General features: G+C 38.3%; 1 protein-coding gene across 17 annotated transcripts in view; it reads right to left on the bottom strand.

The window, feature by feature from the left end:
- The window catches only part of ARAP2 (ArfGAP with RhoGAP domain, ankyrin repeat and PH domain 2), a 562,492-nt gene that overhangs the window by 543,480 nt on the left and 5,349 nt on the right, over window positions 1–13,663 (bottom strand). For 11 of the 17 annotated variants that reach the window (XM_087864224.1, XM_087864219.1, XM_087864220.1 and 8 more), the window contains exons 2-3: window positions 6,868–6,983; window positions 5,025–5,149 (exon numbers count right to left, since the gene is read on the bottom strand). The exons of 1 other annotated variant lie outside the window; for it this stretch is intronic. The gene's annotated coding sequence lies outside the window, so the exon portion shown is untranslated. Of the gene's footprint in view, window positions 1–5,024; window positions 5,150–5,871; window positions 6,165–6,867; window positions 6,984–13,663 lie in introns of all 17 variants that reach the window. 5 more of the 17 variants (XM_087864225.1, XM_087864226.1, XM_087864227.1 and 2 more) reach the window with 5 other exon arrangements.

The raw sequence follows: 13,663 nt of genomic DNA, 5'->3' as shown, positions 1-13,663 counted from the left end.
CTTACTGGTTGACATTTCCTTTTTTTCTGTGTCCTCTCACTTTCTGCACTCTGTACTCTGAGCCCCTGGGGGGAGGAGGCAGGAGAGTATGGGAGAAAGCAGAGAAATCATGCAAAGATAGAATTCCTTTCTAAGAAAGATGTTTCTATCTCTACAAAGAGATTTAATGTGAAAAACAAAAAAATTTACCACTAGCTCTTTGTGAGAGGAAAGACATTTATATCCACTCACAATTGTCTTAATGTTTGAATGCACCACTAATACCTGGAAAGGATAACAAATATTTAGGATGTTAGATACTAGATTTGGTGTCAAAGATAGAGTTGAACGCCAGTTACATAACTTCCAAGATTTTGAGTAGTTACTTCTTTCTTCTAAGTGTCAGTTTGCTCATCTGCAAAATGGAAAGGAAAATCCTTTGTGTCTCATAAAAGCGTTATGAAGGCTAAATGCATGTGAAGGATTTAATGAAGGGCCAGGCATTTAGTAAATATTTCTTTTATCTAGAAAATATTTTACTTAGGAAATATTTCTTCCTAATTATAATTTTTACCTGTAAAATGTGAATAATAGAATCTAGCTCATCGGGTTATTATGAGGATTTACTTAAATCACACCCATAGGGGTGCCTGGGTGGCTCAGTCGTTAAGCGTCTGCCTTTGGCTCAGGGCGTGATCCTGGCGTTCTGGGATCGAGCCCCACGTCAGGCTCCTCCACTGGGAGCCTGCTTCCTCCTCTCCCATTCCCCCTGCTTGTGTTCCCCCTCTCACTGGCTGTCTCTCTCTCTGTTGAATAAATAAATAAAATATTAAAAAAAAATCACACCCATAAAACATTTCTCAGATTGCCTTATACATGCTAAGTCCTCAACATATGCCACTTGTTATATGAAAATTTTATTACCATAACATTATTGTTAATAATCACAATCATTTGGAAAAAAAGAAATTCATTGTGAAAGAGATGGCTAATTTTTCAAACTACAATCCAGATCATACTATATTAAAACATCCTTGGTTTTCTTGGCAGAACATAGCATAATGTATTGAAAAAAAACAGGCTTTGGAGTCAGGCAGATCTGAGTCTGGTCTCCACCTCTCTAGTTACTAGTTGGGTGAAGATATCAGGTCTGTCATCTTCCTGCTGGAATTATGTTTGAGCCCTAGCAACCAGCTGAATTAGAGTAAAAAACCGTTCAAGCAGATTTTGTCAAGATTCAATGAGCTGAGTGTGACCTTGATGTGAAGGCTTGGCAATCTGCCTTGGGTTCCCAGCAGTGCTTTAGTTTGGATGCTTTTCCATAGGTTTGCTTTCCACATGCTGTTGCTCACGTTCATATATATTTTTAAGTTGTTAGAAAAGACTGTACAGACTACTCCTATCATCGAACACAGGGGTTCTCCCAGGGGGTAACTCTCCTTCCAGAGGATATTTGGCAATGTTGACAAACATTTTCTATTGTCTTGACCGGGCGATGGCGGGGTGGGTGGCAAGGAGAAAGAATTCTACTGGCATTTAATAAATAGAGCCAGAGATGTTCTTAAACATCCTACAAATACACAGGGCGGTTCCCCACAGCAAAGACCGTCACACAGTCCAGCCCAAATGTCAATAGTGCTGAAGTTGAGAAACTCTGATCTAATCAAATACATTGATCTTTGCACTTCCTTCGACTTTATGGCGTTAAGAGCTTAAAGGAGACACTAGCAATTCCAAAGCTGGTCTTAGAAACTGTCAGTGTGAATGATAGGATTCTCAGGAATACTGAAGAGATTTTCCTATACTAAAATTCTCCCTTTACTCATTTCCCCAATTACAGGTTCATTCCTTTGATTATATTTAATCAGGTCCTAAATAAGAAATGGAGAGCAGGGGCACCTGGGTGGCACAGCGGTTGGGCGTCTGCCTTTGGCTCAGGGCGTGATCCCGGCATTATGGGATCGAGCCCCACATCAGGCTCCTCCGCTATGAGCCTGCTTCTTCCTCTCCCACTCCCCCTGCTTGTGTTCCCTCTCTCGCTGGCTGTCTCTATCTCTGTCGAATAAATAAATAAAATCTTTAAAAAAAAAAAAAAAAAGAAATGGAGAGCAGCTCATTCATCATTAATATACCCATGTGTTTATTGTGTATGTTGTAAAAGTGCCTAATAATTGTGGAGATAAGGCTGAAGGAGCAGGAGTGCGATGGGCTCTGAGACCGAAAGTTCCAGATGCCAGGCAGCCACAGTGGCTGGTTTCAGTTCTTCACTATTTGACTGATTTGAGTCTCAAATACACAAAGCAGTTAGAAGATGTTTTTTTGTAACCTAAGTGAGTATAGAACCCTCTCTTGATCAAAATGGCTTCACGGAGTCTTAGAATAAAGCTTACATCATTACCCCCCACCAGGCCTACATAATGCAGCCGGCCCCCTCTCCGATCTGGTGTTATAACTGTCCCTCTGCTCACTCAGCTATAGTTTCATTAGCCTTCTTGTTATGCCTCCAATAAACCATGCTCACTCCAGCCTCAGGCACTTAATCATTTCTAATTTTCTGGAACATTCTTCGAAGTCTTTGCTCATTCAGGTGTCTGCTTCCAAGCTCACCTCAGGAGAGCCTTGAACTTCCTATCAAAAATATCACCTCGGCACCACCATTTGCATACAACATTCCCTTTCCCCGCTTCATTTTTCTTCATAGTGCTCTTCACTGTCTCAAATGTATTGTATATTTGTTTGTACATGGTATTGCATATCTCCACCATTCTAGAAACTCAGCTCTTATTGACTTGTAGTCCCTATAAAATCCTGCTAATCAGAATTCCATGGAATACAGTTGGGCAAATGCTTTACTAATCTCTATTTTTATATTTTATTTCCTTCTGGTTTTTCCATAAAAAAAAAAAAAGAAAGAAGCTACATTCATGTGTCACTAAAATATGCTAGAAATTCCAGTAACTATGAGAATTTTGATTTGTCAGACTAGAGGCCCATGGATCAAATCTGACCAATAGAGAGTTTTGACAAATTTACATCTGTGAGCTTTTCAGAAGAACTTCATTCTCTAGTTCACTCCCATACCTGGTGAACTATTATCTGTATCTATATTACATGATTGTATAAAATACATATTATATGTATGTTCATACCCATACATATATATGTGTGTCATATAGATATATAATATCTACAAGATCTGTACTAGGGTCACCTATCTATACGAAGTGAATGTATTATCATACCTGGTCACTCACATTTGCGTTTTTTGCCTGACTCCCAAAGGCATTTGAGTGTATTTATAAGCCCTGATCTATCTATATGATAAAAAAATAATTTGCCTAACTCAACTGAATTACATTTGTTGAATTCGATTAAACATGATGCATAAGTGGAGTAGGTAGCTGGCTACACAAAGTCTTGGGAAGACCTCATATGCCTCTCTTGCATCCAAAACTTGTTTTCCCTTTTGATTCACCAATGATGAAATGTCAATGTGAAAAACTAGAACAAGCCACAGAGGTTTTACACAATGAGTACAGCAGGCTATGATGTGACACTGGTATACCAAATACACATTTCCCTGCAGAATCATTCACTTCTGTCTCTAGCAACCTCTTTTTTCTTTGTTTTTTTTAATATTTTATTTATTTATTTGAGAGAGAGAGAGCACAAAGGGAGAGGGAGAAGCAGGCTCCCCACTGAGCAGGGAAACTGATGTGGGACTCGATCCCAGGACCCTGGGATCATGACCTGAGCTGAAGGCAGATGCTTAACTGACTGAGCCACCCAGACACCCCTATCTCTAGCAACTTCTGATGGTTCTGAGGGTATAGGAAGAGCAGAAAGTCCATTATGAAACTAGGCACCCAAGGAGGAAAAGATGAAAGATACCACTGGTTAAGGAGGTTCAAAAAATGAAGAGAAAATGGGAGAGAAGCTGAAAGAAATGTGGCCTTTGATTTCTCATAAACCAGAAACTGCCTATTCTTTACTTATTCAGTACCCTGTTAGTTCACATTCTCATTTACTTTAACCTAGTGGTATCTCCCCCATCTTGTTTGGTGCTGACTCTTATCTTCACATAAAGAATATGAACCGCTCTGAGACGAAGCAAGGAAGAGTTTAACTGAGATCGTTTTTACTGTTGATGCCTCGTGTTTCTTCTCAGTTGACCAGCCATGCCAATTACTAAAGACCAAGTAATTCCTGTTTGTTTGAACTTCTGGTCTTCCCCTACCCTGTGTCTGTCTGTCTGTCTGTCTGTCTGTCTCTCTCTCTCTCTCACACACACACACACACACACACACACACACACACTCTTCCCAAGACACACCAAACAACAAACACAGCTTTTCCCCAAGGTATTTGTAACCTCCTGGCTCTTAGTTTTGTATCTGGAATTAACCCCTGCGTCACAGCCTGGTTCCTCTTTACTGGTGTGTGCTCCTTGTGGTTTCTCTCGCCTGTTTCTACTTTATTGTATGACTCTCCCTAGGCTCCTGGTAAAGCGGCCCCAGTTCCTTACTTGGCCTTCCAGCACAAAAGTCTGTATCCTGATGATTCCATGGTTTTCTGTCCCAGACATGGAACAGACAGAGATTCACCTGTATCTTATATGTTATTTAAGCTTATTGTAGCCCCCGGATGTTTTAAAGTGGTAAATGCTATGTGTGATTTTCAAGAAACATCTATGATTATCCATGGAAAACTGCACCCGAGCTATTTATGGGTATATCTTTTTTCTGTGAGAGTTTAAAGGAAAAATTTTCTGATATATATTTTTTCCCTATCCGAAAAGAAAACCGTCAAGGAGAAGAACAGGCACAGAAAATATATAATCCTCATTCAAGGCTTGAATTTATATAATAACAAAGTGCATAGCCCTGTGACTTTCTATTGTTCTGTGCTGTGAAGAGGCATCAATCTTGCTTTAGACACTATTGTCCCGCTGAAACATCCTAACAGGCCTAAGCTGAAAATAGGAGCCTCCTTAGCGACATAATCATGCCCTTTAAAAAAAAAAGGGTCTGTATATGAGTACTCACCAGATTTTTTCAGCAACAATGTAGCAGGCCAGAAGGTTGACAAGATTCATATAATCAGCCATGTAAATGCAGCTGATGAAAGCTTTATAATTGCTTTGAAGCACAATCCGTCATAATCACATCTTCTGAAAGCAAATGAATGACATGATACCTTAAATTATAGGTTTCCTATGGACTGAAGAGTCATCTTTTACTTTGCTTTTATTGTCTCCCCACACTCTATTGATAATTCTGGCAGGAGAAATATGCATACAAGTTTCGTTCCTCTTTTAAATGACTTTAATTTAAAATCAATTTGAAAAGTGCCCTGTATTAGGAAGCCCTATGGAATGCTGTTGAAAACACACATCTGCTGGGTAATTTTTTCATGTAATTACGTAAGTTAAATCTTCATAAACAAAGTAAAAGAAATTATAATCCCCAATACTAGGTTTTGCAAAATAGCCCAAAGCACCTTTTTTTCCCCTAATGAGTGAGTCAAAATTAAATTGAACAAATACCACCACCAAAATTCAATTATTTCCTCCCCGTTCATAAAGAGCTGTAAGCAACAGCTCTTTAGTTAAAACCCATCACTGTGTGCAATGACCTAGAAGTACTATTTTAATTTTCGAGGCATGAGTTACTAAAATGCACATGATTGGTGGCCTACCAATATCCTCCTGCTTTTTCTCCTAAGGGAGCCGTTTTCTTTCCAGCCCCATCCCTCTTTCTCACTTAGCCCATCTGTTCTCAAAGCCACTCCCTCTCAGGCCAATGGAATGAGGAGGGATGTGGATTGGTCAGCTTTTGTGGTGTAATACACTGCCCTACACTTGGTGTCTTTAAACAGTTACTATTTGCTTACTTTGTAATTCAGTGAGTTAGCAATCTGGGCTGGTGTTAGCTGGTGATTCTTTCGGTTCAGCTGGGTTCAATTATGTTTTTTGTGGGGAACTGCCTAGTTGCTGGCCATTCATAACTGGTCAAGAATGGTCTCAGCTGTGAAGATTCATCTCTGTTCCACGTGTCTCTCATCCAGCAGACAAGCCCAGGTTGTTCCCATTGAAGTTGGACAGTTTTGCAAGATAGAAAGCAATGGCATGAAAAAGCCTTTCGAAGCCTAAGTTCAGAAGGGCACAGTGTCACTTCCGCTGCATTCTGTTTGGCCAAAGCAAGATAAAAGGCAAACCCAGATTTCATGGGTGGGAAATTAACATCCATCTCGTGATGGGAGCCACTGCGAGGTCACATTGCAAAGCCCCTGGATACAAAGTAGAGTAAGTGTGGCTATTTTTCCAAACATTCTACCCCAGGAAATTTGCTAGGGATTTGGGAATAAGTTCTTTTCTTTTAAAATTGTTACACGAGAAGAGATAGGTTCTTTTCCTCCAATTATTTTCTTGTGAGGATGTCGGATTTAAACCTACAACAGCTAACTCAATGTCAGCAAAGTAGAAAGTCTATAACACAGAAGAAGTCCAGAGAAACAAAGGAGGTGCACTCCATAAAGCTAACTCTAGTCCATCCTTCTTCCCACCCCTCCCTGGCCTCCATCATCCCTAGACAATGACTGCTCTGTTTTCCGTCACAATAGGTTAGCTTCAATTTTTTATATATGTTATTATACAGGATGCACTCTTTTTGTCTGGCTTGTTTCCCAGCACACTTATTTTGATATTTATCTGTGTTTTCATATGTCTCAATAGTTTATTTTTATTTCTGAGTAGTATGCCAGCACACATCACAGTTGGTTGACCCTTTTGCCTGTTGAAAGACAGGTCATTTGCAATTTCAGGCTACTACAAATACAACTCTATGAACATTTGTACATGTCTTTGTACAGACATATGCATTGATTTACCTTGGGCATATCTTGGAGTAGAATGGCTGGGTCATACGGCAGGTATATTCTTTCTTCATCAACTAAAATAGCAACTATTCACTATATGGATCACATACAGAAGAACATACTCAGAACTGTAGATACAAGAAAGAATAATGAAATAATACTAACACCTACCAAAAATAAAAGAATTCAAATGCCATATGATTATTTAATTACTTTTTAAAATAGCTTTTTCTAAGTATGTTTTCGTTTAAATAAGTGGTCTCTACCATTTAGAAAATGTAGAAGAACTGTTATTACATTAAACTTATAAGTCATTCTTTTAGTCCCTTTTTTATTGACCAAAACAATTTCTACTTTACAATTTTTTTTAATAGTCAGATAGTCCCTTTATCAATACCGGAAATAAGTATTTTATGTTAAATACAAAGAAATTCAGTGAAAAATAGCTTGCATTTTATATAGAGAGATATGCCAATTTTTTTCCCTGGCTAGATATCATTAAAAGTACACATAGTTACTTTATCCAGTCAGTCTGCCAGTTAGATCAACTGTGTATCATTTCAGCCTGATACGGACAGAAACCGTTTCTGTCTACTTTCTTCAAGGCTACTTTCTTCTCTTTAACTTACTCCTCTTTGGCCAAAAACTCACATTCTTTCTCATACTTTCCTAAAGGCTAATTTTATCCTCTTTTTTACATTGTCAAGCATCTCTTGTAATTGGTTTGGCAGAAAGAGAAGAAATTTTTTTCCTGATTCACTTAATAAAGAGAACTGTGGGAAAGCTACAAGTCTTCAACTTAAAATGAGTTTTATTATTGGGATGCCTGGGTGGCCCAGTTGGTTAAGCAACTGCCTTTGGCTCAGATCATGATTCTAGGGTCCTGGAATCAAGTCCTGCATCAGGCTCCCTGCTCAGTGGGGACCCTGCTTCTCCCTCTGCCTGTTCTGTCTGCTCTCCCTGCCACTCCCCCTGCTTGGGCTCACTCCCTCTCTCTGACAAATATATAAATAAAGTCTTTTTAAAAATATGTTTTATTATTTATGCATTTGATAGAAGCTCATTTGTGAGCATTTTGAAAATTCATGATGTTTGAAGAAAGTAAGGAAAAGAAATACATAATTTTACCACCCAGGGATAAAAGTCATTACCATTTAGAATATTCAGTTCTCGTATAAGAAGCCCAATATGGTTTTTGACCGCAGTTGTTTCTATGATATTTTTCTATTCTAGCCCATGTAGGTGCTCACCAGATGGAGAAACTAATCATGTTTCCTCCAGTGTCAAATTTACCAACTGGCAATATCATCACAGCTCTTCTGAGCCCTTCCACCATGTTACAGTATGTTTTGTGATGTCTGCACAACTGCATCACTTTCCTTTGCTCCCTTAAACCACCCATAGCCCCTCTTAGGTAATCAAAGAAAGAAGTTATTAGAAACTTCCAAGTGGACTCAATCTAACAATTGTTATTGGTTTTTAGATAATTGAAGATTAAAGATACATTCAGGGAACTAAGAGGCTTAAATGGTGCAACCTGGTATAGGATAGGATTCACTGGTGTGAGAGAAAATAGTATCAGAGCACTGAGTATATTTCTCTCACCCACCCCCTTCTTCTAGTAACAGACCCAGGTCTAGACAATCATAATGGTGCTTCTGTGTACCCACAAGTTGAAGGATGGAGGCAGAACTGAGAGCAGAGGTTGAACGGAAGTTTTCAAGTTCTACTCCTGCCACCATGGCACCCTGACTTGTAATGGCCCAGGGGCAGGCATCAGAGGTAAGGAGTTGACAAAGACATGTGTGAATAGATTGATAAGTAGCCTTGGGCACATACTCTTCTCTCTTCTCCAGCTCTAAGCACTCAAAGAGAAGCATTCTGCAAATAGTTTCCCTGAGAATCTCAAGGTGAAGCCCTGGCCATAGATGTGGGATCTGGCACTTTTTTTCTCAGGGTTTATCCCTTCTTCTCTCTTAGAATTACCAGGAGGAGTACAGTATTTACCTGGTTTCAGCCTTTGTCCAACATATTATCAGACGGAGAAGCCAAAACACCTTAAAAAACACATGCTTACAGGCCCAAATATCTATAGACTTGAGGAGTACAACTATTATAAATGAAGAACTACAATACATGCCACAGGAATCATAATTAGTGGAATTTTCAAATCAACAATTTAGAATAAGTCCTATCCAATATAGGCAAAACTATCAGCAATATTAATGATATGAAGCAGATATGAGACAATAAAAGAAGAAACAAGAGGAAATATTTTATCTGAAAAACATAATAGTTGAAAAAAGTTAATTTGGAGTAAAATAGTGCAGCCACTATGGAAAACAGGATGGCAGCTCCTCAAAAATTAAAAACAGAACTCCATATGCTCCAGCAATTCCACTTCTGGGCACATACCCAAAAGAATTAAAAACAGGGTCTTGAAAAGATATTTATACACCTATGTTTATAGCAGCATTATTCACAATAGCCAAAAAGTGGAAGCAACTCAAGAGTCCATCAGCAGATGAACAGATAAACAAAACATGGTGTATATAAACAATGGAATATTATTTAGCCTTAAAGAGAAAAGATTACCTGTAGCTTTGTAATAATTTTTGAAATCAGGGAGTTTTAGACTCTAATTTTGTTCCTCTTTTTTTTGTTTTTTTCAGATATATTTATTTGTTTGAGAGAGAGAGCAGAGAAAGGGGCAGAGAGAAAGGGAGAGAGAGAATCTCAACCAGACTCTCCGCTGAGTAGGGAGCCCGGCGCAGGACTCAGTCCCACAACCCTGAGCTCATGACCTAAGCTGAAACCAAGAATCAGATGCTTAACTGACTGAGCCATCCAAGCACCTCTCTTCCTCTTTTTCACGATTATGACAATTTTGGCTATTTGGAGTCCTTTGAAATTATATTTGAATATTAGAATACATTTTTCTATTTCCATACACCAAAAAATGCTACTGGGATTTTGATAGGGACTGTATTAAATCTATAGACAACACAGGCATTTTTAAGACCAAACAATCTTGATTCTAAAACTTCATAAGTTATTTGCAAGACAGGAGAATTATAATTCTGTTTGTGAACATAGATGTAAATGTTAAAATTAGTAAAATTAAAATATTAAATATTAAAAGAATATTAACTAATAAAATTCAACAGTATGAAAAAATCAAGATTAGTAGAATTTGTGCCCCAAATATAAGGAAATAACATTGGAATATATAAGAATTTTTTTCACATTAATAAGCAATAAGACAGGAAACCAATAGAAAATTAGGCAAAATCTATAAACAGGCAGTTTCAAGAAATGGAATCTCCAAAAAGATAGCAAGCATGCAAAGAGATGCTCAAACACATAAGTAATAAAATAAATAAAAAAATAAACCAAAATGAGATATCATCCACCAATATGACAGAAAACCAAAAAGCTGGATAATGACAAGTGTTAGTAGAGATGCAGCTACATAGGATCCCATGCACTGCTTATAGATGTGTGGCCTGGAAACCATTCCGTAGAAGAAATTGGTAGCACTCATTCAAATTAGGTAGCCTATATACCATGACCCAGCATATCCACTCCTGGTTATGTAGCTCAAAGCAATTCTCATATGGACTCATAAGGGGCCACATGTGAGGATAAACATGGTAACATTGTTTGCAACAATGTGGAATGGAAACCAATCTCTGTGGCCTCCTAATGTGGTGCAATTAGAAAAAAAATGGATGATATGCACATATAGCAACATGGATACATTGAAACATAGTACGCCTTAAAAAACTGAAATGAAATTTAAGGCATAATACAATTGTGCAAATTATAATATATTCAATACACACAAAACATCATTACACACTTTATAAAAACACCTACCAAAAACCTTAAAAAATGCATTTGTTGAACACATTAAAATGATTGTCCATGAAAAGGAGGAATGGGAGTGGGGAATGGGGAAAACAGGAATACAGAACAAGCAAACCAATAAAAAAGACCATTGATGATTGTGTACTGAGAACTATGCCTTATGTTTAACACAACCTCCCGCAACTCAGAACAAGAGCAACAACAAAGTCACAAATGGAGGCAAGAGAGAGGGCCTTACGCCCATGTTTTAAGATGTTAATAAAGAGAATAATAACGAAAGAGGAGGATCCAGAGAAGACTTTTTTTTCCACATTAGCAGGTACTTATAAACATTAGAATGTAAAAGGGAGTAATTCATTAAAGAAGCAAAATGAAATGTATCAGACAGGGAAATGATCTGTTTGGGAAGAAAATGTTCCATGAAGTTTGGTAATGCTGAGTTCAATGGTAAAGATGCACAGTTAGCTTTAGGGGCGGAGAGATGCCCTTTATCATGAGATGGAAGAGGAAGGCAGTGCCATGGAGGCAAATGGAGATGAGGGGGTCAGCTGGTCTTGCTCTGAGTGGTGGAGGAAGTATGTCAGCGTTGACTAACGAGTGGCCATTGAAGGACGGGTGGTGAGGGAGAGGAAATCGAAGAACAGGAGGTTATTTTTCTCAGGGCTTGATTTGCAACCTCTCTCTAACTCTCCCAGTTTCCCCCATATCCTACATGTTTACGTTCTACCCTGATGCTCAAGACAAAACATTTGAGAATCGACTTTCATTTCTCTCTTCCCTTCGTTCCCACATTCCTGGGGTTAATGCGTCCTAGTGGCACTGCCTCCAAAATAGAGCCCCAATCCATGCATGCTTGTCCATCTCTACGAAAACTATCTTTTCCCAAATTGTGTCATTTCTTGGATTGATCATCTCATTAATCCCTTTTTTCCTGCTTACCCTCTGGTTGTCAAGATGCATTCCTAATCCTTAGACAAAGTTATCTTTTGAAATGCAAATCAAATCTTACCATTCCTCTACTAAGATCCTCTAAAAACTTTCCATTATTCTTACAATAAAACCCAAACTTCTACTATGGTCTCAAGGCCCTTGCCTACCATTCTAACCAAATATTTTACTATTTCCTCTACCTTTCCCACCTTCCAGTACACTGGCTTTCTGTCTGTTTTTCACACACCTCAGCCTCATTTATACTACAACAGTTTTGCATATCCTGTCCTGTTTGGAGTACTCTTCCTATATTCTTTGTCTTACTGATTTCTTCCTACCTTGAGGAGCCGGTTCCAAACTCATCTCTCCAAAGAGGTCTCCCGCGCACACATTTTCTACAGGCACCCCTCCCCCAGAGACTTGCCTCACAACATCTTAGTTTATGGTCTTCAAAGCAATGATCACTTTTGGACCTTGTCTTATAAATGTGCTTGTTTGTTTTATGTTCCCCACACTAAACTGTAAGCCCCACAATAATTGGGTTCTTTTCTTGTCTCACTGCTCTATCCCTGAGACCTAGAAGAGGGCTTTTCCCAGAGTAAACACCCAGAAACATTTACTGTTGCTGAAGGAACAATGTTGGAATTACAAATTCAAGGGCCCAGTGGAATTTGAACACACTTAGCAAAAAAGAAACAAGCTGGGTGGTGGGAAAGATTAAGGTGGGCTTATTTTTGTGGGGGATACAGCTGAGAAGTCTTAATGGTGGTAACGACAACATGAAAGTTTTGGTTTTCTCATCAATGTAGTAGAGATGGTGTCAGGAATAAAACAGAACAAAGCATTCAAAACACTTAACACAAATCCTGATCCCAGTAAAAGTTAGCATTATTGTTGTTGTTGTTGTTGTTGTTATTATTATTATTATTATATCTAAGCTTTACTTAATAGACTGTATACAGTTGGAGATACACAGTCTATTGAACTTCCTTTCATCTATAGTATTTTGTGATTCTTTGCTTATGTTCTTAAGGGATCACCTTTATGTCTGTTATAGTAAGGATCAGTCAAACCTTGCCCAGAATCTTATTTCTAGAGCCTCAAAAGATTTATATTTAACATCGTATTGAATGAAATGCACCAGTAATTCCCAATGAAAATAAAAGCTCACCTTTGTAACATTCTCCCTCTCTTCTTCACTCTTACAACTTCAACTAACCATAGTTTTGCTTCACATTCTTTTACCCTTAATCCCCTGGCAGCAAATACGGTTTGTTCACGCTTGTTCATTTCAAATAGTTTCTTTCCTTTAGAATTTGCTCTTCTCTGGTTTCTATTCTTATATTTTTCTTGGTTTCTTGTCTTGCAAAATTGCAACAAACATAACCACTGCCTTTGTGGTGAGAACATTATTTGTAACAGATGGTAGGTTTTCAAAATCTGAATCATTTAAACTTGGAGACACCGGAAAAGGTAGTCAAAAGTGGGCTCTGCCTAAGACTGAGAAAGAAAGGTCATTTTTTTTTCAAGATAAATTAAACTCTTATAAACAAAGTTACTGACTGCTAGCCGTGTTAAGGAGAGCATGTAGAAAGGCATGGGAATTCATTTGTCTCTCTCAATTAGTTAATGGGTTTTGAACATTAGTCATTAGGTTTCTCTATTTTAATTAATTTAAGTAATTTATATAATGAAATTTCTGTACATAAGATATTCCTAATAAGCATTTCATCATGTATCCCAGAAGGATTTCAAGTAAATTAGTTCACATAATTCAGCTCTGCTTCAGGAAGGAGGTAGTGGGAGTTGGAAGCTGTGAGGCACTGCACTGAGAGAGCGAAGCAAAAAAGTGCCACGATGGGAATCTAGCCCAAGTCCCTCTGATGGTTACAATTCACCAGGCAAAGGACTGGACACCAAATGAGCAGGTTTATGAAACATTTAATTTATACTAAATCCATCTTTGTCGCTCTACAAGTTTTGCAACTTTGCCTAGTAATTATCCTCT

Source organism: Ursus americanus, chromosome 8, assembly GCF_024610735.1.
Source record: "Ursus americanus isolate L20-20 chromosome 8, mUrsAme1.1.p, whole genome shotgun sequence".
Lineage (NCBI taxonomy): Eukaryota > Metazoa > Chordata > Mammalia > Carnivora > Ursidae > Ursus > Ursus americanus.
Note: the sequence above shows the minus strand (reverse complement) of the source record. Positions and strands in the feature narration are given on the sequence as shown.